Consider the following 23,308-nt stretch of genomic DNA (forward strand, 5'->3'; position numbering starts at 1 on the left):
GACCTGGACAGTGGCATGCCAGAGGGGGATCAAGGGCAAAAATGTATCTGAAAAATCTGCCTGTGTGTGCTTGGAAGAGATAGTGTAGGGGGAGAGCTGTTAGTGATTTCAGGGACAGATGATAGTAAGTTTGCTGGCTAGTAATCTGCTTGATACTGCTCTGTATTGGAGGGACAGAAGTCTGCAGGGATTTGAGGGACATTTTAGCTTAGGTAGCTTTGCTGGCTAGTAATCTACTGTTCTCTTTAAACAACTGCCATACGTTGACCTTGTAGGCATTGTTTGCCCAGTTTTTTTGGACGCAGCCACTGAAGCACAGTTGCCAGAAAAAATATGCCATATAAATGCTGAAAATAGTAATTTTTCGCCATACGTTGACCTTGTAGACATTGTTTGCCCAGTTTTTTTGGACGCAGCCACTGAAGCACAGTTGCCAGAAAAAATATGCCATATAAATGCTGAAAATAGTCATTTTTTGCCATATACGTTGAGTCAACGTATGGCAAAAAATGACTATTTTCAGCATTTATATGGCATATTTTTTCTGGCCTCTGTGCTTCAGTGGCTGCGGCCAAAAAAACTGGGCAAACAATGCCTACAAGGTCAACGTCTTGCTCTCTTCTACTAGGCACCCACAAAACATCAATCTCCTCATCATCATTCTCCTCAGATGCATCAATTTCTTCTGACACATCACAGAAGGAAGCAGCAGCGGGGACCTCCTCCTCATCACTCATTATGTCCATCTCTATCGTGTTCTCTGCCAGAATTAAATCTGGTGTAAGGTCCTCATCTCCTTCATCTTCTTCTGGCAATAATGGTTGCACATTACTCAGTTCAAGAAACTCATGGGAAAATAACTCCTCTGACTCCAGTGAAGAAGGGGCACCGGTGGTGGAGGAAGTGTTACGTGGGGTGGCCATAGCAGTGGAGGATGAGGAGGATGTTGTGGTAAAGTTAGAAACGGTAGAGGATGGGGTGTGCTGTGTAAGCCAGTCAACTACCTCTTCAGCATTTTGGGAGTTCAGGGTCATTGGCTTTTTAAAACTGGGCAATTTGCTAGGGCCACAGGATTGCATAGCAGCACGGCCCCTAGCACGGCCTCTGCGTGGCGGCCTGCCTTTGCCTGGCATTATTTTTAAAAAAACAACAACAACAACAAAAACTCAGTTGGTTTTTCTGGAAACGATAATACACACAGCTAGATGGCAGTTTGAAGAAAACAGTGTGCAAATAATGCCTACAAGGTCAACGTATACACTACTACAGTGGTGGATACGGATTACGTAAAATATATGAATGCTGCTTGAAAAAAAGTAACTCAAGTGGTTTTTCTAGAGACGATAATATTATCAATATTTAGACAAAATGTGAACAAGCTCACACAGCTAGATGGCGGGTTGAAGAAAACAGTGTGCAAATAATGCCTACAAGGTCAACGTATACACTACTACAGCGGTGGATACGGATTACGTAAAATATATGAATGCTGCTTGAAAAAAAGTAACTCAAGTGGTTTTTCTAGAGACGATAATATTATCAATATTTAGACAAAATGTGAACAAGCTCACACAGCTAGATGGCGGGTTGAAGAAAACAGTGTGCAAATAATGCCTACAAGGTCAACGTATACACTACTACAGCGGTGGATACGGATTACGTAAAATATATGAATGCTGCTTGAAAAAAAGTAACTCAAGTGGTTTTTCTAGAGACGATAATATTATCAATATTTAGACAAAATGTGAACAAGCTCACACAGCTAGATGGCGGGTTGAAGAAAACAGTGTGCAAATAATGCCTACAAGGTCAACGTATACACTACTACAGCGGTGGATACGGATTACGTAAAATATATTATGGCTGCTTGAAAAAAGTCACTCCGGTGTTTTTTCTGGAGACGGTAATATTATGGATATTTAGACAGAATGTGAACAAGGTCACACAGCTAGATGGCAGTTGGTTGAATAACACACTGGGCAAAAAATGCCTACAGGGCAAATAATGCCTAAAAGGTCAACTTATACACTACTACAGCGATGGATACGGATTACGTAAAATATATTATGGCTGCTTGAAAAAAGTCACTCCGGTGTTTTTTCTGGAGACGGTAATATTATGGATATTTAGACAGAATGTGAACAAGGTCACACAGCTAGATGGCGGGTTGAAGAAAACAGTGTGCAAATAATGCCTACAGGGCAAATAATGCCTAAAAGGTCAACTTATACACTACTACAGCGGTAGTAAAATAAAAAAAAGTAAAATAAAAAAAAAATGAATATTAAAAAAAAAAATTAAAGTTGGTGCTGCTGAACTACTAGGAGCAGCAGATTAGCACACCAGTCCCACTCCCCAACACTGCTAGACTAATAGCACTGGGCTCTTATAGTAGTAGTAGTAGTAGTAGTAAAACAACAAAAAAATAAATAAAAGCAGTCCTTACAAGGACTACTGTTATTGCAGCAGTCAGCAGATGAGATCAGAAGCAGGACAGCTGCCCACTGCAGCTACATACAGAGCACTGCAGTAGAAGGTAGATTACTAGCCAGCAAAGCTACCTAAGCTTAAATGTCCCTCAAACCCCTGCAGACTTCTGTCCCTCCAATAACAGAGCAGTATCAAAACGATTACTAGCCAGCAAACTTTCAACTGTCCCTGAAATCACTAACAGGCAGCAGCTCTCTCCCTACACTATCTCTTCAGCACACACAGGCAGAGTGAAAAAACGCTGCAGGGCTTCGGTTTTTATAGGGGAGGGGAGTGGTCCAGGGGAGAGCTTCCTGATTGGCTGCCATGTACCTGCTGGTCTGGGGTGAGAGGGCAAAAAAAAGCGCCAACAATGGCGAACCCAAAATGGCGAACGTCGCGCGACGTTCGCGAACTTCCGGCGAGCGCGAACACCCGATGTTCGCGCGAACAAGTTCGCCGGCGAACAGTTCGCGACATCTCTAGCTGTAGCCCATAACGGTTGCAAACATGTGGACAGACACATTAAACTGATCAGACTGATTGTTACATGGTACGGTTTGTAAGCATGACAGGCATGTATAGTTGAATACCTGCTTAGAATAAAGCTCAGGCTCAGGCTACTGCAGACACTTTGGGAGTAAACCAAAACATTTAAACCTTACTGCAGCACTTCTTCATAGTCATGGAACACCTGATTGTACACCCAGAGTGGAGCCACATCTCTAGCACAGGACTCTTCTCATGCTCAGCACAACTTGTACTGCAACAATACAGCCTCATTGTGGGAACCTGATACAGGCTCCCAATTTTCTTCTTCCTTCCTTGCACTGGCATCTCTTTAAGTTTCCCAAGCCTTACTTAAACACACACACTGGACTTCCTAATCTGGTTATTTGGACTGAGGACCTCCCCCTCTCTAGAAACTTCTCAGCAGATTCCAGCTTCCAGACTTCCTGCCATCTAGAACCTAACTTACTATAACTTTTTTGCAATATACAATTGACCCCCTTATAAATTAGGCATACCTTTAAAGGAGAAGGAAAGCTACGGAAGCATTATATTGCCAATATATTAGCTGCAACAGTGCAAGCTAGAATGCTATATTTATTCTGTAAAATGTTGTACCATACTGGAGTAAAAAGCTCTAGAAGCTCTCTGTTTGTTTAGGATAGCAGCTGCAGTATTAGCTTGGTGTGACATCACGTCCTGCCTGAGTTTCTCCCTGCTCACTTATAGCTCTAGGCTCAGATTACAGCAGAGAAGGGGGGGGGGAAGAAGAGCAAACTGAGCATGCTCACGCCCGGGGCAAGGAGGTTTAAGCTGAAGGCAGAAAGTCTGATACAGAAGCCCACGTGTACACAATAGAAGGAAAGAAATGCTGTGTTTTTTTGACAGAGGACTTGGAGCAGCATTACTTTGAGGGTTTACTGGCATATTTAGGTGGAGCTTTCTGATAAGGCTTACTTAGTTTTAACCTTTCCTTCTCCTGTATTTGAGCAGTCATTTGGAGGCCAGGATATGACAAACCCAATGGTAGAGAATCATAGAGTTCAGTTTCATCAATGTAGCATGCATATGGGTCAAATATGCCAAGGGGGCATATTTAGCAATGTGAAAATAGAGCTCCTCACAGAACAACTCACGCTTTTTCTATTCATTCATATGGGAATTTTAGAAGCATATTAATCAAATGTTGAACTCTAACTTTCACTTTATAAATACTCAACTAAAGAATCACATAGGAATGAATAAAAAGTGGGTGAGTTTTTATCACATTTTGGTAAATGTGCCCCAAGGTCTTAGGAGTAAAATTCATACAGTTCCTATAATCAAAGCATAGTTTACAATAATACTATGGGGCAGATTAAATAAAGGTTAAGCTTTTTTACTTTGTGTGCTTTTCCCCACTTGGGTATTTTTTTTTTTAACAGTTTATGCAAAATGCAAAAATAAATGTTTTACTGCACTTTACATAAAGTAAAATGTCCTCATTTCTGTCTTGTCTTTTTCCCCTTAAAAGTGTTAAAGGGGTGGTTCACCTTTAGTTTGTTATAGAAGGTCCAGTTCTAAGAAACTTTTCAATTTTTCTTCATTATTTATTTTTTTATAGTTTTTTCATTATTTGCTGCCTTCGTCTGACCCTTTCCAGTGTTCAAATGGGGGTCACTGACCCCATCTAAAAAACAAATGTTCTATAAAGCTACAAATTTATAGTTATCGCTACTTTTATTTGCTCATCTTTCTATTCAGACTCTCTCCTATTCATATCCCAGTCTCTTATTCAAATCAGTGCATGGTTGCTAGGGTAGTTTGGACCCTAGCAACAAGATTGCTGAAATTGCAAACTGGAGAGCTGCTGAATAAAAAGCTAAATAAATAAAAACAAATACTGTAATAAAAAATTAAAACCAATTGCAACTAAAAGTTCATTTAAAGGTGAAAACCCCTTTAATCAGTGGCGGAACTACCGGGGGAGCAGGGGGTGCAATCGGGCCAGGGCCCGCACCCCCTCAGGGCCCCCCGGCAACGCCGCACGCCACTGAAATCCCCCCGGCAGCGATGTGCGTCACTGAAGTTTGGGCAGTACGGAGGGGGGCGGAGTCCCAGCTGAGCGTCACGCACCAGGGTCGCCCCCCTCTAGTTACGGTACTGCCTTTAATCAGCTGTGGCGATTACCATTATAACCTATGGCCAAAATTGGTGCAGGTTTGTCAGAATAGCAGAGGGATTACAAAAGTCACAGAAATTCAATATACCAAAATTCTTATAGCAGCTATCTCTGCAAAACTTTCTGCTGCATGAGAACCAGAGAAGAAGAAGATCATTATTGGTGCCACTTTAATGATTCAAAGTTGAGTCTTACCGTAGAATCTCTAATATTGGGCATTTTTGATAGAGAGGAAAACAATCATTTAGCATTAAAAGTTTGTCTTTTGGGTTTTTAAATTGATACTGAAGCCCATTGTATATACTTAGAACTGTGCCTGTTTCAAAGCTATTTTCTATTTCGTTAATATTGTAATTTTTTTATGCAAGGATCACACCTTGTGGATGGATTCAGATGTTTTGCACACTTTTGCATTATTGGCAAACACTGCTTTCAGCCCTCTCCTTCCAGTGTAAAAAAATTAAATAAAAGTGGACCCAATACAGAACCGTGAACCACACCACATAGAACCCTAGTTCAGTTAGATAATTACAGCTGACAGTTGCTGATCTGAGGGTCTCTTATTCTTTTTTGCTTTGAACCTGCAGCCGGCGCTGTTGTTAAGGGAATTGATTTGATTTTTAATTTCTACCTTCAGGCTAGCAGACTGGATGTTTGCTAGACACACCTATAGCCTTTTGTGCATCTCTTTGCACCTGTCTATAAATTTACTCTCTTCTCTGTGACTTTATGTACCCACCAATTTACAGTGTCAGTCTCCTGACTTCTCCATTGTTAACTTGTACTTTTCTTCCTTTTGATACACCTAGTTATTACATGTACGTGTATTTGTGTGTATTAAAGGAGAATGAAAGTAAGGATTCAACTTTAAGCCCCCCTCCTGAGGCAACCCTCTTCCTTGCCAAATTGCACCACTGAGGACCCCATTTATTTTACATAGATCAACACCCAGTTAGAGTCCTGTGCAGAACCAATTTGTTAAACCTTGACCCGGACCCGCAACCGGCATACTTAGCCGCTTGGACCCGCAAGTACCTTATCCGCAACTCGATCAACGACTCGCTGACCATCAAGAAACAGGAAGTGCTGTCAATGTAAACCAGAAGTGTCATCATTAGAAGTAGGCTTGATCAGAAAAAAAAGGAGTAAAACAGGAAGTGCTGTCATTGTAAACTGGAAGTGTCATCATTAGAAGTAGGCTTGATCAGAAAAAAAAGGAGTAAAACAGGAAGTGCTGTCATTGTAAACTGGAAGTGACATCATTAGAAGTAGGCGTGATCAGAAAAAAAGGAGTAAAACGGAGTGCTGTCATTGTAAACCGGAAGTGACATTATTAGAAGTAGGCGTGATCAGAAAAAAAAGAATGAAACTCCCTATTGAGAAGACCTGCGACCCGCAAACCCGGAGAACTGCTGACTCGCGTCTATACCCGATCACCAAACTTCTACTTGCAACCTGCAGGGTTCCGCAGGTTTTTGCAGGTAACCCGCGGGTACCTGACCCGCTGCAGGACTCTACACCCAGTAATGTAACTACAGTCCTATTGTTTTGGTTGCAAAATTTGCCCTATTTGTTCAGCTTATGTAATGTTTCATTTTGTATTTTCTTTCTTTTTGTTCATTTTTTTTCATTTGCAATATCATTTGGCATCAAATAATGATCATATCCCTTGGAACACAATGTTGAAGCATGCCCCTTAAAGAGCCATGCATATTTAAAGAGCACTTCTGTCCAGGGTCTGTCAGCACTTTGTGCCTTGTGCTGGACCAATTGCCATACCACGTTACCATCTGCCATAGGACTAGATGTAGGAACTGGACACCATTGCGGCCTGCTTCCTCCACTGCTCCCTAACTTTGCCTTAAAACGATGCATAAAATAGAGGCAGGATGGGAGACACCTTAGTACCTTCTCCTTTCACAGGGTGCAAAGGGCAAAAACATGGTGGATTCAATCTTTATCTGTGCAAATTGATAATTGCTGTCATTAAATATTATGCTGGGAAACCCAACTAACTCATGCTTCTGCCCTTTGCCTCTAAGATGAGTGAATTGTCTATACTTGCCTGACATATCTACCGATGTGCTATTAATAACCTACACACTTCAGACTTTAACTGGTCTTTATGAGTTTATCTTTTAGAAACCTTTGTTTTGTCTGATGGAAATGTTGAGAGGTAATTGTATCAATATATTCTTCTTCCCTGTTTTCTCCTAAGAAAGTATTTATGACTAGACTCATAACGGAAAATGTAATAAAAGATACAAACTTTGCCCAAGGTCTATTTACTTGCAGCATGCAGGAAAAATACCAGTGGCACACTGAAAATTGAAATTGCAAGGTCTATTCAACCCAAAAACATACAGAAAAAAGGCAACGTTTCGGGCCACCAGAGCCCTTTATCAGGCCTTGATAAAGGGCCCAAGGTGGCACGAAACGTTGCCTTTTTTCTGTATGTTTTTGGGCTGAATAAACCTTGCAATTTCAAATTTCACTGTGCCACTGGTATTTTTCTGCATGTAACTATATGACCCCTGTGGCAGGCGTGGGTCCCCCAGTGTAGCAACTGGTACTGCAAAAGGTATATGCTCAGGGGTGTAAGCACTCTACCATTGCTTTTGTATTTACTTGCAGCAGTCAGTTATCAAGTTGCGTTTACTGCTGATCTGTTTGAAAACTGACTGAGGGTTGTGGGTTACTAGACCAAGTGCCAACTGAATGGCATTTATTATATTACATTGAGGTTTTTATCAGCTTGATGCATCCTCACCCTGTGCTATATTGTAGAGAGCACATACTCTTACACTCTGAGTACATGCCACTGCCCTATCCTAATTTTTTGTCTCACTTTTCTAACTATTTTGCTTCAGCTCCTCTCTTCTGGCACCGCCTGCTGTCTTGAAACCATTACTATTTTCCATCTATAATTTAGCCTTTGGTAAACAAACCCCTTTTAGGCTTCACTATCAACTATAGGCTGATGACACATCACATCAGTCTTTGCTTACTTGAATCCTCTCTTCCTTCCTGCTAAATTGTATCAGTAACTGCCCTTCATCTGTTTTATCCTAGATGCTTTCCATTTATTTGATGCTTAAAGGGATACTGTCATGGGAAAACATGTTTTTTTTTTTTCAAACTGCATCAGTTAATAGTGCTGCTCCAGCAGAATTCTGCACTGAAATCTGTTTTTTCAAAAGAGCAAACTGATTTTTTTTATATTTAATTTTGAAAGCTGACATTAGGCTAGACATACTCTCAGTTTTCCAGGTGCCCCCAGTCATGTAGCATGTGCTCTGATTAACTTCAGTTACACTTTACTGATGCATTGCAAGTTGTAGTGATATCACCCCCTCCCTTCCCCTCCTCCCCCAGCAACCCATAAGCAGAACAATGGGAAGGTAACCAAATAACAGCTGCCTGGTAGATATAAGAACAGCACTCAGTAGTAAAATCCAGGTCCCACTGCGACACATTCAGTTACATTGAGTAGGAGAAACAACAGCCTGCCAGAAAACAATGTAAACAATGTAATTTAGCAATAAAAACGACACCATAGAAATCATGACAGAATCCCTTTATTCACGCAAAACCAAACTTTACTTTGAATGAACTGGAAACAGTGCACTTGTGCAATAGTAGGTTAGTAAAATAAACCCTAATTTTTGGATGTTGTGTCATTTATGTGGTTAATGTAATTACAGTAAAAAAAATATACACTATATGGCATAATGCAGACCGAACAGAGAGCTAGGAGTTGCATTATATCTTAATGTATCATATAGGGAAACTAGCTGCAATTTCCTAAGCCCTGGGACACCAAACATAAAAGAAAGGCAGGACACTGAGGACTGTGGTCTCGAAACTACATATAATTAACTTGAGAAAGAGAGATCTAACTTTGTTATAAAACCAACAAATCCTCAGTGCCGTAGAATAAAATGAGAATCAAGAGAATGAATGCTGCGCTTGTAGCGCTACAACTCCGTTAAAATTTCTATAGATCCGAGATTCGATTTATAAAATTGGTGAAGGATTATTTTAAGTAATAAACTTTTTTAAAAAAGAGTTTTGATGGCGAGCCCAGGGCTTAGGAAACTGCAGCTATTTTCTTTTGGTGCTAAATTGATTGGGAACTGAGCACGTGATTATAATAGCACTAAGCACTTTATAAATTATTATAATTAGACCTCAATCAATTTTAGTAAGGAAGTGTGGGTTCTTTACTGTGTTATAATTAAATATACATGTAGTTGGCAGTATGGATACCGTACTGCGGTGCCTCCGAAAAAGCTGCTGTAGGGTGCAAAAAAATTTCTTTTGCTGTTTGGTGAATCTGAGTAGTAAACTAGGATGCAAAAGCATGGCCTCAGTGCAGCACTTGCACCCTCCATTCAATGCCTGAAAGAATGTAGGTCACCATTCATGCCATTCCCCAGCCAGTGAATAAAGTAGGTGTTTGTGCAGGTGCAAAAAAATAACTGTGATTAGAGAGAGAGAAATCAGAAAGGGGAAAGGAGAAATATTATGTTCTCAATCGGAGCTGTTTGGGGCGCGCCTCAGGGCTGCTGCATGCAACTAATTGCTAGCCATTAAGTGAAGCAATCATGAATTAAATAAATCACTGTTTAGACAGAAAATAAAGTAGGTCAAGCTATATGACATGTGTGCTGACTCCACAACACAATGTTGCTTTGATTCCTGGCATTTACCACTGGGGGATCACCACTAAGGCGGAGACAGGCATTTTAAAGTGCCCACTGAAATTTGTATATTAAAACAATTTTAACAGTACTTGCGCTAAGCAGAGGCTCAAAAATATATTAGCACTGAATCCCTCCCTCTACTGCCTTGTTCCTACCCAAGAACTGACCTCTATGTAAACAATGCTAGAATAGTGTCTTCTGTCTCTTCAGAGACTGTGTAATATCCATAGACACAACAGCTGATTATTACAAGCCATGCCCCAGCTCTCCATTCACATTAGGCGATGGTTTCTAAACATTTAAATGGGAAATCCACCCAAAATTTGTTTTTTGCATGATGCAAACAATTTAATCCTATGTAGAGTTTCATTATACATTCATTAAAGGGATACTGTCATGGGAAAAAACATTTTTTTTTCAAAATGAATCAGTTAATAGTGCTGCTCCAGCAGAATTCTGCGATGAAATCCGTTTCTCAAAAGAGCAAACAGATTTTTTTTATATTCAATTTTGAAATCTGACATGGGGCTAGACATATTGTCAATTTCCCAGCTGCCCCAAGTCATGTGACTTGTGCTCTGATAAACTTCAATCACTCTTTACTGCTGTACTGCAAGTTGGAGTGATATCACCCACCTCCCCCCCCCCCCAGCAGCCAAACAAAAGAACAATGGGAAGGTAACCAGATAGCAGCTCCTTAACACAAGATAACAGCTGCCTGGTAGATCTAAGAACAACACTCAACAGTAAAATCCCATGTCCCACTGAGACACATTCAGTTACATTGAGAAGGAAACAGCAGCCTGCCAGAAAGCATTTCTACTAAAGTGCAGGCACAAGTCACATGACCAGGGGCAGCTGGGAAATTGACAATATGTCTAGCCCCATGTCAGATTTCAAAATTGAATATAAAAAAATCTGTTTGCTCTTTTGAGAAATTTCAGTGCAGAATTCTGCACTATTAACTGATGCATTTTGAAAAAAAAACATGTTTTCCGATGACAGGATCCCTTTAAATATGGTTATTTCTAATTGTAATTTCTATTGAAAACAGTATTTCATTATCCCATTTTTTCTCTTGTTCTGACTTTTCTTTCTTTCAATATCAATTACATTTAAAAATGTTTAATTCATGTATGTAAAGTAGCTCAGGAGCTTCCCTTTATTTTTTATGTCAATGCTACAAGTATACCCAGTATTCATTAATAGTACAGACAGGAAGAACAAACAGTGCAGTCATGTTACAGGCACGTAATAAGAGAGCATGATCTATAGAGTTTATAATCTAAAAATACACTTTTACTCTTTATGCTGGAAGCAAACTGCGTGATTTTCCTGCTATTATTGCTGCTTAGTGTCTAACTCGGCTCACTTATTCCCAGAAACAGAAAGCCCGTGGCTATTCCTTTTAAAGATATGGAATATCATGTTTTTGTATGGACATTTTAAAGTGGAATGCAGCCCTTTAATCTTCATCAGACAAAGCTTTTCTTGCCGAGATAGAAGCTGCCCAATTGGTCTTTTTATTATAGTAGCCGGTGGGTAAACAGAACAACAATAAGAATAATAGATCCTTTGTGTTCCTTTGGCAGAGTTGCCTCTTACATACTCCGTGGGCTGGAAATGTGATGGCTGAGTTTTTTAATCCCTTTAATCAGGCTGCTACTGAACAGCAGAACACTAAATATAGCAAATGTTTCATATATATGTCATTTTAACATATTTATAAATACATACTATATGGATGAATCAGAACTTGGCTTCATTATTTTGAGGGGCGGTTGTTTAGGGGCTTAGTATTAATTATCTTGCCATGATCAAGAAATATGATATTAAGTTCTATTAAATTATTTATGTCCCTCTCTTGCACAGCAAAGTGCTTCTTTGTAGGTGGAAATAATGAAGGGCGACTTCGATCTAGAAAGGAGTAGCAATTTGATGTTCCAGACAAATGTAGAAAAAAGCCTAACCATATTATCCTGTTGTCTCTTTATTATAGACATGTTTTGTACGTGATGTAGAATTAAAGTGTTGCGCTAGCACCAGAGGGATAGAGCTTTAAACTTTGGAGATTACGTTGCCAGAAAATAAATACACGGGTATCTGGTTTCCCTGAAATGTGAACTACTGGCAATTTTGCCCAGGAAGAGATGATAGGAGATTGATTTCCAGTTCAAAGGTCACTAGAGTAATAAAGCGAGTTTACCAAATAATTTTAAATGTGTTCATGGGGGTTCTTTGTAAATAACTCTTTACCTTACATTAGCTTGCCGCTAATGTTGTCTAGGTAGTTTTATTTTCCATTTCTGTACTTCACAGTGCACCAGAGCCTGTGGAAATGTAGCTTGTGGCTTATAGAGGAAAAAGGTTTTTTTAGAAGCAGAGTTTATATTTTTTTTATATTTCCTATAAATGTTCCTTACATTAGGGGGCACATTTACTATTGGTCGAATATTGAGGGTTAATTAACCCTCGATATTCGACCCTCGAAGTAAAATCCTTTGACTTCAAATATCGAAGTCGAAGGATTTACCGCAAATACTTCGATCGAAGGAAAAATCGTTCCATCGAACGATTAAATCCTTTGAATCGAACGATTTGAAGGATTTTAATCCATCGATCGAATGATTTTCCTTCGATCAAAAAAAGCTTAGAAAGCTTATGGGGAAGGTCCTCATAGGCTAATATTGATGCTCGGTAGGTTTAAAGTGGCGAAGTAGGTAGTCAAAGTTTATTTTAAAGAGACAGTACTTTGACTATTGAATAGTCTAACGATTTTTAGTTTGATTCGAAGTCGTAGTCGGAGGTCGAAGTAGCCTATTCGATGGTCGAAGTACCCAAAAAAAACCTTCGAAATTCAAAGTTTTTTTCATTTGAATCCTTCACTTGAGCTTAGTAAATGTGCCCCTTACTGTTGTAGGTTATTTTACCCACAGAGTAGTAATTACTATCTACATACAATATTAGACTTTCTTCATATAAGCAGGCGCTGCCTGACTCTGGTGATAAAAAGAAAATGTTATCGTTAGATTGTGGATCTGCTTTGTGTTCATTGCCAAAAACAAATAATATTAATATAATATTTCATCATAACCTATGTATTGCTGGTGATCATGTTATAAGAGAACAGCAAGAGAAAGGGAACTGTAGCAGGTGAGGCAACATTAACAAAAAGGATTGTTTTCAGAGAATGTAGCAGATGGCTAAACTCAAGGTGTAACTACTATAAACAGACTCCAAGGCCATGGGGGGCCCAGGGAAATAGAGTGGCCCAGATCACAGTGTGTATGGGGAGCAGGACAGGGGCTGGCAATTTTAATAGAGTGAGCTCTAATACATCTTTTAGGAAAAAGGATCCCCCTATAAGATATATTGGATCTAACTGTCAATGAATATCTGACACCCAACTGCTGCATGAAGACAGAATGAAGAGAGACAGATGCTGAGAGTGGAATAGTGAAGATAAACTTGATTATTTCAGAAACGCTACAGAATAGTTAATTGATTGTATTTACAAAGTTTCTTATTTCAGTATGCTGAAGCTTATATTAAATTTTCATTTGAGCGATCGTTCCCCTTTAAGCTAATCTCACACATGGCATTTCCCTGCAGGAAGAAAAACTCCTGTGAAAAAAATGCTGTTTGATGCCGCATGCAGTAGTGGGCTATATCAGCATTTTGCTCCCCTGGCAGAGAGAGTACTGTGTGTGATTTAAGCATTAGGGTATACTCATGAAGGTTTTAATTTATTCAGGTCATGATATACAGTATTTAATAGTAATATATCACTAAAGCTGCCCATATACCAAAAGATCCACTTGTTGGATGAGGATCACAACAATAGTAAATGCATTCCGTCTGGGTGAGAACTACATCAATGAGCTGATGAGGTCTTTGCCCCAACGGGATTTTTAAAATTTCCAGATAGATATAGGCACAATTTTAGCCAGATATTGGGCCCCATACACAGGCTAGTAAGTTGCTAAGTGGTGTTGCAGACCCCATCCTCAATTTAGGGATGGGTGCAAGTTGCTGTCCTCAAAGGAGTAGACAGCTTTCTTTGGGTGGCCATTTGCTTACTGGGCCGTTGTTTGGTCTCCCCAATGTATAGTTCTCTGCACTAACTACAGTGCACTTTTCTTGTGTTTCGTGTTGGGTTTTTTGGGCCTACCAACTTCTGTCTTAGGGCATTGTTTAGTTTGAAAACACACGTAATGTTTTCCATTATTCCAGCAACATATGGAATTACTATTAATTATATAGTATATTCACTCTGTTTTGATCTTGTATTTTTTTTTTTTTTTGACATTCATGCTGTTTTGACAAAGACACAATCTGGATATTCACAGGCTTTTTAAAACTCCATCGAGATGCTTTTATTCCTTAACACTTTCTCAGTTTTATCCCAGTGGTATAATGTTCTAGAAGGTGGTGGGAATTAAAAAAGCAAATACTGAGCAAGAGTGTGTTTCATATATATTTCGATATACAGTCTTCCTCTTCTTTGATATACAGCTGTGGGACCTGTTATGCAGAATGCTCGGGACCTGGGGCTTTGCAGATAATGGATCTTTCTGTAATTTGGATCTGTATACCTTAATTCTACTAAAAAATCATGTAAATGTTAAATAAACCCACTAGGCTGGTTTAACTTCCGATAAGAATTCATTATATCTTAGTTTGGATCAAGTACAAGATACTGTGTTATTATTACAGATAAAAAGGAAATCATTTTTCAAAATTTTGATTATTTGGATAAAATGGAGTGTATGGGAGACAACCTTCCCAAATTCAGAGCTAGGGTTTCCAAATAAAGGATCCAATACCTGTATAAATGCCGGTTTCTTGTCTTTTACAGTGCTTTAACATCCTTACACTGATGATTTTACAACAATTCTCACTTTCAGTTTGAAAAATTAACTATTTCCTCAATGAGATCCATTGAACCATTGTGATTGGATGATACTTGCACACCTATCTGAATATGTTCAATGGAACCATTGTGATTGGATATCTGTGGCTGCATTACCATTAATGGTTAAAAACGCTGGTACCACTTGGTTGAGTGGTGAAAAGTTCAAGATTGCTTAGCAAGTCCAGTTGTAGACCTGTAGTCTTATTAGTACAAGAAAGCCTGCCCTTAGGGTAGTGCCACTCACAAGAATTTGCATTTTTTTTCTGCTACATTTCTTAGGAAAAGTCTCAACTATAGAACTATTATGATGACTCACTTTCAGAATTAATGAAAAAAACAAATCATTATTATGCAAAGGGACCCATAACAGTACCCTGCATTCTGGCACTGGAACTTTTCTCTTTTATAAATGCAAATGGTCTGTGCTTTGTCTCTGAGCTGTAGCTTCTCTTTTATAGTGTAAGAAGCTTCACCTAGAGAATGCAGGGCAGTTTTGGGCTCCAGTCCTTCAGAGGGATATAAATGAGCTGGAGAGAGTGCAGAGACGTGCAACTAAACTGGTTAGAGGGAGGGAAGATTTAAATTATGAGGGTAGACTGTCAAGGTTGGGGTTGTTTTCTCTGGAAAAAAGACACTTGCGAGGGGACATGATTACACTTTACAAGTACATTAGAGGACATTATAGACAAATAGCAGGGGACCTTTTTTACCCATAAAGAGGATCACCGTACCAGAGGCCACCCCTTTAGACTAGAAGAAAAGAACTTTCATTTGAAGCAACGTAGGGGGTTCTTCACAGTCAGGACAGTGAGGTTGTGGAATGCACTGCCGGGTGATGTTGTGATGGCTGATTCAGTTAATGCCTTTAAGAGGGGCTTGAAAGATTTCTTGGACAAACATAATATTAAAGGCAATTGTGATAGATATGGGTATATGTTGCCATTCTGCTTAAGAGATGGGATAACCAGTAGCTCAATCTCACGTGAGCCTGCAACTTTCTTTTAGACAGAGGAGAAACTGCACACAGACACCATGCTTCTCTTGCTTCAAGAAGACATAACTTTATTAACACTTCTGCATTAGCAGACAAAGATAGTGTTACATGACACTGTATCCGTATCAGATTACTATGGGATCTGTATAAGAGCACACCCATTAATACATATCTTAACACCCCCAATACCTGCTCTCATACACTGGTTTATACTCCAAATATGTAATGTACAAATTCTCCCAGTTTAAACTTTGTTACTAGCTTAGTCATAACATCTGCTTCCATTTTGTTTGTGGGACAATACTCGAGAGTTATCTTACCCTCATTTAGTACAGATCTAAGAAAATGGTATTTGCAAACCAGGTTCTTTGCGAGGGCTATTGCACCTTGATTCAAAAATGTTTACTGTCTCATATTGACGTTCACTGTCCATTTCTTTGAGTAACTGCACAAGGTATAAACTCTCTTTGTGGTAGCAGCCAGTGCTATATATTCAGCCTCACAGTAAGACAGTGCAACCATGGGATATTTCTTTGATTTCTAAGAAATCAGTGCACCATTTGTGTATAGACTAAAACAAGATCCTGTTGTGCTTCTTCTGTCATTTAGGCTGGAGGCCCAACTAGCATCACTATATGCCTCAAGTTATAAGTTCTCCTTACATTTTCTGTAGCTTAACTCAAAATCAGTAGTACCTTTCAAGGATCTCATTGCATGGTCAGCAATAGTCAAATGTTTTTCATTTGGCTCTGAAAAGTGTTGAGACAGTTTACTTATCACCCAGCTCAAATCTGTAGGATCATTAAACTCCAGTTTTTGCTCGCAAGGAGTCAATCTCGGTTTACAATCCGACATACCAAATTTTTCAAGTATCTATGATATATATATAGTGAATAAAGTACCCCCTCTTGTAAAATATAAGGACATTATAAGTTACCGAGGAGTTTCATGACCATATAAACGAGGCCTGTTTTTATACAGGTCATGGAACTCCGAGGTAACTTCTAATATCCTCATATTTTACAACTGGGGGTACTTTATTTATTATAATACACAAGTTTCAGTGAGTCATGTGACAGAAATGACATCAGAACTCACCGTTTATAAGGATATAATTTACAGGATATTCATGGCTTTTGTGTATTATATATATATATATATTTCCACATAGGCAGCCGCACTCTGATCTGGATCTGTTAGTTCGATGGTGGGTGCTGGATCAAAATTCATCATATAATTCCAGAAAGAACTGCACTCCAACTTGTTCTGTTGAATAAATTTACATTTTATTGTGCTCAATTTGCGTGTCCAACGTTTCGGCCCACGTTGGACACGTTGACAAAGGCCCTAATGTGGGCCGAAACGTTGGACACGCAAATTGAGCACAATAAAATGTGAATTTATTCAACAGAACAAGTTGGAGTGCGGTTCTTTCTGGAATTATATATATATATATATATATATATATATATATATATATATATATATATATATATATATATTTCTTTTGTTTCGATTTTATCACTTCACCATTTTTTTCAAAATTTATACCTAGAAAATATTTGAGCTTCCCAAGATCTTTCATTTTAAACCTTGTAGTGAGCACATCATTTAGTAATGTTTCATTACTGGCAACAATAATAAGATCATCAACCCATATCAATAGTATTACTCTCTCATTTCCAGACTGCCTTATGTATGCACAATGGTCTACTGAATTCTGTACAAATCAATTTGTGTATAGGTAGTAATGCAGCATTTTGTTTCAGTTTCTACCGGATTGTTTCAAACCATACAATCATTTACTCAGTTTGAGAACTAAATTCAGTTTTGATCTCAAATACCTCTGGTTGGTCCATATAAATCTTAAAATCAATTGGGGCATGTAAATAAGCTGTTTTCACATCCATATGATGAACAACAAAATCGTACTGTACTGCCATTTGTATCAAAATGTTGGAGAAAAAGTCTCCATGTAATCAATTCCCTTTACTTGACTGTATCCTTAGCAACATATTTAGCTTTGTATGTTTCAGATCCAACTACATTGCTTTTTATTGCATAGTCCCATCTATCCCCCACTGCATTTTTACCTTCTGTAGAGCGGTCAGTGTGAACGTATCATTCTCTTTTAGTGAATCTATTTAATCTTTAATTGCATTAAGCCATATCTGTGACTGGGGTGAATTTATGGCTTCTCTAAAAGTTTGTGGTACATCCTGTGCTCTTTAACAGTTGTTATTGTTTGTCAGCATCTGATCATTACAATCTGACTTTTGTACATAGTCATCTAAGTACTGAAGGGCTTTTCTGTCCCTTTTAGGATACAATGGCTGTCGTGTATTTGGCCATTGTCATTGCCCTCTGCACTCTCAAATTCAGATACTGGGACCACCGCTGGATTTGGGTTTGATATAAGGCATACACCCCTTTCCCTATAAATGTTATCAGCATCTAACACATCAGTCTCTCAGTCACACTCTTTGTAATAAACTTTACTAGCCTGTGTTTAAATACCTTTCCTATGCTTGGGTAATACACCAGGTATGAGGGACTATTTTTATCATATCTTACAAAAATTCCCTTTTTACACTTTGAGTCTAGTTTTTTTCTATCGTACTGGTATGTAAAACATTCAAATAGATTAGGCTTTTTCCCAGTTAGCATGTAGTATGGAGTTTGCCTTAAACCTTTGTTAAAACACCTGTTTTTACTGCATATGTCCATAACCCTTTTGGCAATTTACTCTCAAGTACATACACCTTGCCATTTCAAATAGGGGCCCATTCACTAAGTTCGAGTGAAGGAATAGAATAAAAAATACTTTGAATTTCAAAGTGTTTTTTTGGCTACTTCAACCATCGAATATGCTACTTCGACCTTCGACTACGACTTTGACTTCGAATCGAATGATTCTAACTAAAAATCGTTCGACTATTCGACCATTCGATAGTCGAAGTACTGTCTCTTTAAGAAAAAACTTCGACCCCCTAGTTCGCCACCTAAAAGCTACCGAAGTCAATGTTAGCCTATGGGGAAGGTCCCCATAGGCTTTCCAAGTTTTTTCTGATCGAAGGATAATCCTTCGATCGATGTATTAAAATCCTTCGAATCGTTCGAATTGAAGGATTTAATCGCTCGATCGAACGATTATTCCTTCGATCGTTCGATCGAACAAATTGCGCAAAATCCTTCGACTTCGATATTCGAAGTCAAAGGATTTTAATTCGCCAGTCGAATATCGAGGGTTAATTAACCCTCGATATTCGACCCTTAATACATCTGCCCCATAGTGTTTGTTTACACCGTTGTTCTAGAGTTCACAAACAATTATATAGGACGTTTGCAATAGATGACACTCGGATCCAGCAACTGTGCTAATATATTTCACATTTTATTGAAATCCTTACACACAACATTTCTAGGTATTCTATACCTTTCTCGAGTGCTCGTACTTAGCATATTGGCAGTTTCAACTGAGCACTCCTTTTGTAGATACACTTTGACCCTAAGGCTTGTGTGGTACTATCACCATGCTACTAAACTCCAACATAGACATATCCCGCCTAAACTCTAATATAGACATTAATAGCCTAAACTCCAATATAGCCAACTGCAACCTAAGGACATTTCTACTTACTTGCATGGGAGGTCATACACCCAGGCCCGTACTGGCAATCTGTGGGTTCCGGCAAATGCCAGAGGGGCTGCTATAAGGTGCTATAGAAAGTCAGTATTTAGTGGGCTGGTGGGGGCTGTTTGGGCCTCTGTGTACCTGAAATGCCAGGGCCTATTTTAATTCTCAGTCCGGACCTGCATTCACCCACTCTTCCAGTCCAAATCTCAGTTTCACACACTCTATCCACAAATATCCCACTCCTGCTTGTGGGACAATTCTTTAGCCCATTCATATTGCAAACTTGTTAAAATTCTGCTGTAAAATATTCAATATAGTTTACCAATGGCCCTGCATAAGGTCCTGTGACCTGTGTGTGAGACACAGTCCCTGTCCCTGTTGTGAGCACATCTTCTCCCCAGGAAATCACTCTTAATGTGCCCCCTTAGTGTCCATCTATCTCCTCTGTCCTCTGGGAACTCTGTGCCTAGTAATATCTTAATATTGGTGTGGGTGAGGCTTACTGCCATGCATTTTACTGGTAGGGTATGAAGAACTCTTCTTTGTTATAGACACAATAGGAAAAAAAATAACATCAATGAGTTGTGCAGGAATTTCCAGTGTATTGATTGCCACATCCTTTAGTTCAGCTGCAATTCTTAACTATTAACTAGAGGTTCCCTTTTAAAGCTATGTGCATTCTCTGTGTGTCCACTCACTGATATCACCAATTATTTTATTTTTCATATGTATTTAAGAGAAATTACTATTATTTTCATATCATATTTCAAACGCAGAATCCTGGCCGAATACCGAACTGCATCCTGAATTCGGTTTATCCATAGTAGCTATAAGTTACTGCTCCCCCTGAAATACTTTCCCCCAAAACCTTTGGATACTTTGTAGTCCTCTGCTCCTGCCAGGGGGGTGCCTACATTGTTGGTACCTGCTGCTAATATTAATTTACATTATAACCTATCCAAACAGTACCAGCTTAATTTATCTGACTAGTCCTTCACATGTTCTGCATATAAAGTGTGTGTATTGTAGTGCCAGGTAAATAAACAAGGAACTTGAGTCAGTATGAGATGTAATAGTCCACTATGACTAATAGCAAACACATTGAATGAGCAAGCATGTGTTCCATTTCAGAGACTTTTACCCACTGTAAAATATATATATATATATATATATATATATATATATATATATATATATATATATATATATATATATATATATATATATATTTTGCAATTATGTTATCCCTATGGTCTATTTACTGCACTGACTATAAACATATTTCTTCTTGGCTATTAATGCACTGACTATAAACATATTTTTTCTTGGCTATTAATGATTATCTGCCAATTGATTTATATCTGCCTGGACTCTAACCTGTAATATGGTCTTTGTATATAGTTTTATGACATTATAGCTAGATACATGCACACTGCCACTTTACCTTCTTCTGATATGTTTGTTTTAATTATTGCAAGGTTAACTTTTTTCCCTTCCTTAACGGAACAGTAACACCAAAAAAATTAAAGTGTATTAAAGTAATGAGAATATAACGTCTTTTTGTGTTTGCTGTTGCTGTGTAGCCATGGGGGCAGCCATTCAAGGTTGAAAAGGAGAAAAGGCACAGGATACACAGCAGATAACAGATGAGCTCTGTAGTATACAATGGGATTCTTTAGAACTTGTCTTTCTACTGTGTATCCTGTGCTTGAATGGCTGCCCCATGACTACACAACAACTTGTTTATATAAACTATAGAACAGTTTTTGGGCAGGGCAACAGTACATTATATTGTCATTACTTTAAAACACTTATTTTTTGGAGTTACTGTTCCTTTAAGATAAATTGTTCCTCTTTTCTCAAATGTTAACTGCCCTTATAAACATTATAAACATCTGTGAAGTGGATCTTTAATCATTCCCTGTTAGATAATAGAAAGATAGATAGATAGATAGATAGATAGATAGATAGATAGATAGATAGATAGATAGATATTTTGGTCCAGAGGATTAAAACCAAGTAAATATTTTAATGCATTTAAAGGTCCATGAAGGCTCTATTATTTTTGTATTGATGTTTCTTTCTGTTTGTGTATGTCGAGGTGTACGGTCAATTAAAATGCATATGTTTGGTTAAGCCAAGCACTCACTTGCATTAATTTAAAAAAAAAACTAAATGTCTTTATTTCACATACCACTTGTGTATGTCTACACTGCCTCCTAGATAAAGGAGTATGGGGAATTCTCAAATAAATCATTTCCAGTATATGAATTCATGTAAGTAAAAAAAAAAAAAATGATTGCTGCCCTTTAAGAATCAAAGTGTGTTTTTGTAAGTATAAATAACTTGTAATGGAAAAATATACTAAGAAAGTTTTTATCTTACGTGAATGTGCTCTTAAACATTCCTTATCTGCATATTTACAGTTGTAGCTGTTGATACTGTAAGTGTTGTTGGAACATTTGCGTGGAGGACTTTTCCTGCTGATTGAGAAGAGCATTATGCAGGGATTTTTTCTTGGAATTCTCCAGTAGACAATAGAAAGTGATATATGTGAAAAAGTTAGTAAAGATTCTTAACTCTACTACAGTGGCTTCTGCTGTTTATATAAACAGGGTGTTGAGGATATTTATTGTTCATTAATGGGTACAGCATAGGACTAGGGCAGGGCATTACTCCCAAATTTGCATTATCCAAATATTTTACATCAAACCACTGTCTTGCAATGTTTTCCGGCTCTGTTACAAATGGTTGTGCAAACAGTCTTATTTCCATATTTTAAACAAAATGTTCTGCTTTTCTGTCCCAGGCTGGGGGCTCGGATCCAGGAATCCAAGTCACTTGTACTCCCAGATCGAACTCCAACTAGTCTAAGGTCTGGGGGAAGTTATGACTGGGAAGTGAATGGTGGTCCGATGGACCTTAACTTGTGAGTTCCCCCAACTGCCATAAGATATTCAGGGGCATGACATTCCCAGTTAGTATTTCTTTGTGAAATGACGGATATATATTGTAAATTTCTTTGTGTGCGGTTGTGTGCGTGTTTTGTTTGTGTGTATTATATGTATCTCTCTCTTTGTGAGAGGTTAAATAGGGTAATTTGCAAAGGAAATTATGTGATAATAACCCTTTATATTAGTTCACAATGTGAGCAAGGTGTTTGTTGGTTAACCCTTAACTGCTGCCAGCCACATGTTTAAGGTCTTGGGGGTAATACGATCTGATGGGGGAGGTAAGGAACAAGTTCCTGTGTTAAGTGAGTTTACAGAGTAAAGTAAATTGCAGAATTAGTATTTCTTACACAGCACATTAATCGGATCACAAATATTTGATTTGTTCTTTGACCTCTTGCGGGATAAAGAGCCATTTTAGGCTCCAAACATCGCTGTCGCCCTTGAGATTTAAATAAAGGCTTTTTTTTTACCTGTATGAGGGAGTGCTGCCTGTAATAGTTGGACTTTAACCCCTTGCTTTCTGCTCAGCAGCAATAGGTATTATAATGCAGTACGAATTGTGGATCACAGTTTAAAATCATTGGTTATTTTTTTCATTTTTGCATATTTTTTACAACTTAGCTGATAGCATCATAATGAGCGCACCAGTAGATATCTGCCATGCATGGATCAGGCAAGCATGTGTTTTGAGACAAAGCATGTCATATTTTGTGTATGTGTCTAAATTATTCTCCATCTATTTCGATTGGCCGGGGGAACCCATGAAATGTCATGTCAGTGTGATCTGATAGGTGCAGGCGAAGGTAATTCAGTAGAGAGTTAATGTAACCTGAGAAGCTGGGTTGAGTGTCACAGGTGTGCTGAACGGACGTATCAGATAACTCTCTGGTCACAGACAGGCAGGGAAGCCAAGGCAGACACAGGTAAGATTGATTTTTGCTTCATTTCATCGCAAATATTTC

The 23,308-nt window shown here is 38.5% G+C and overlaps 1 protein-coding gene across 1 annotated transcript in view; it reads left to right on the forward strand.

Annotated features, from left to right (window-relative positions):
* Positions 1 to 23,308, forward strand: part of LOC108697689 (espin) — a 125,576-nt gene that overhangs the window by 56,532 nt on the left and 45,736 nt on the right. The window lies entirely within an intron of this gene.

This window comes from Xenopus laevis, chromosome 7S (genome assembly GCF_017654675.1).
Source record: "Xenopus laevis strain J_2021 chromosome 7S, Xenopus_laevis_v10.1, whole genome shotgun sequence".
NCBI classification, from domain to species: Eukaryota; Metazoa; Chordata; class Amphibia; order Anura; family Pipidae; genus Xenopus; species Xenopus laevis.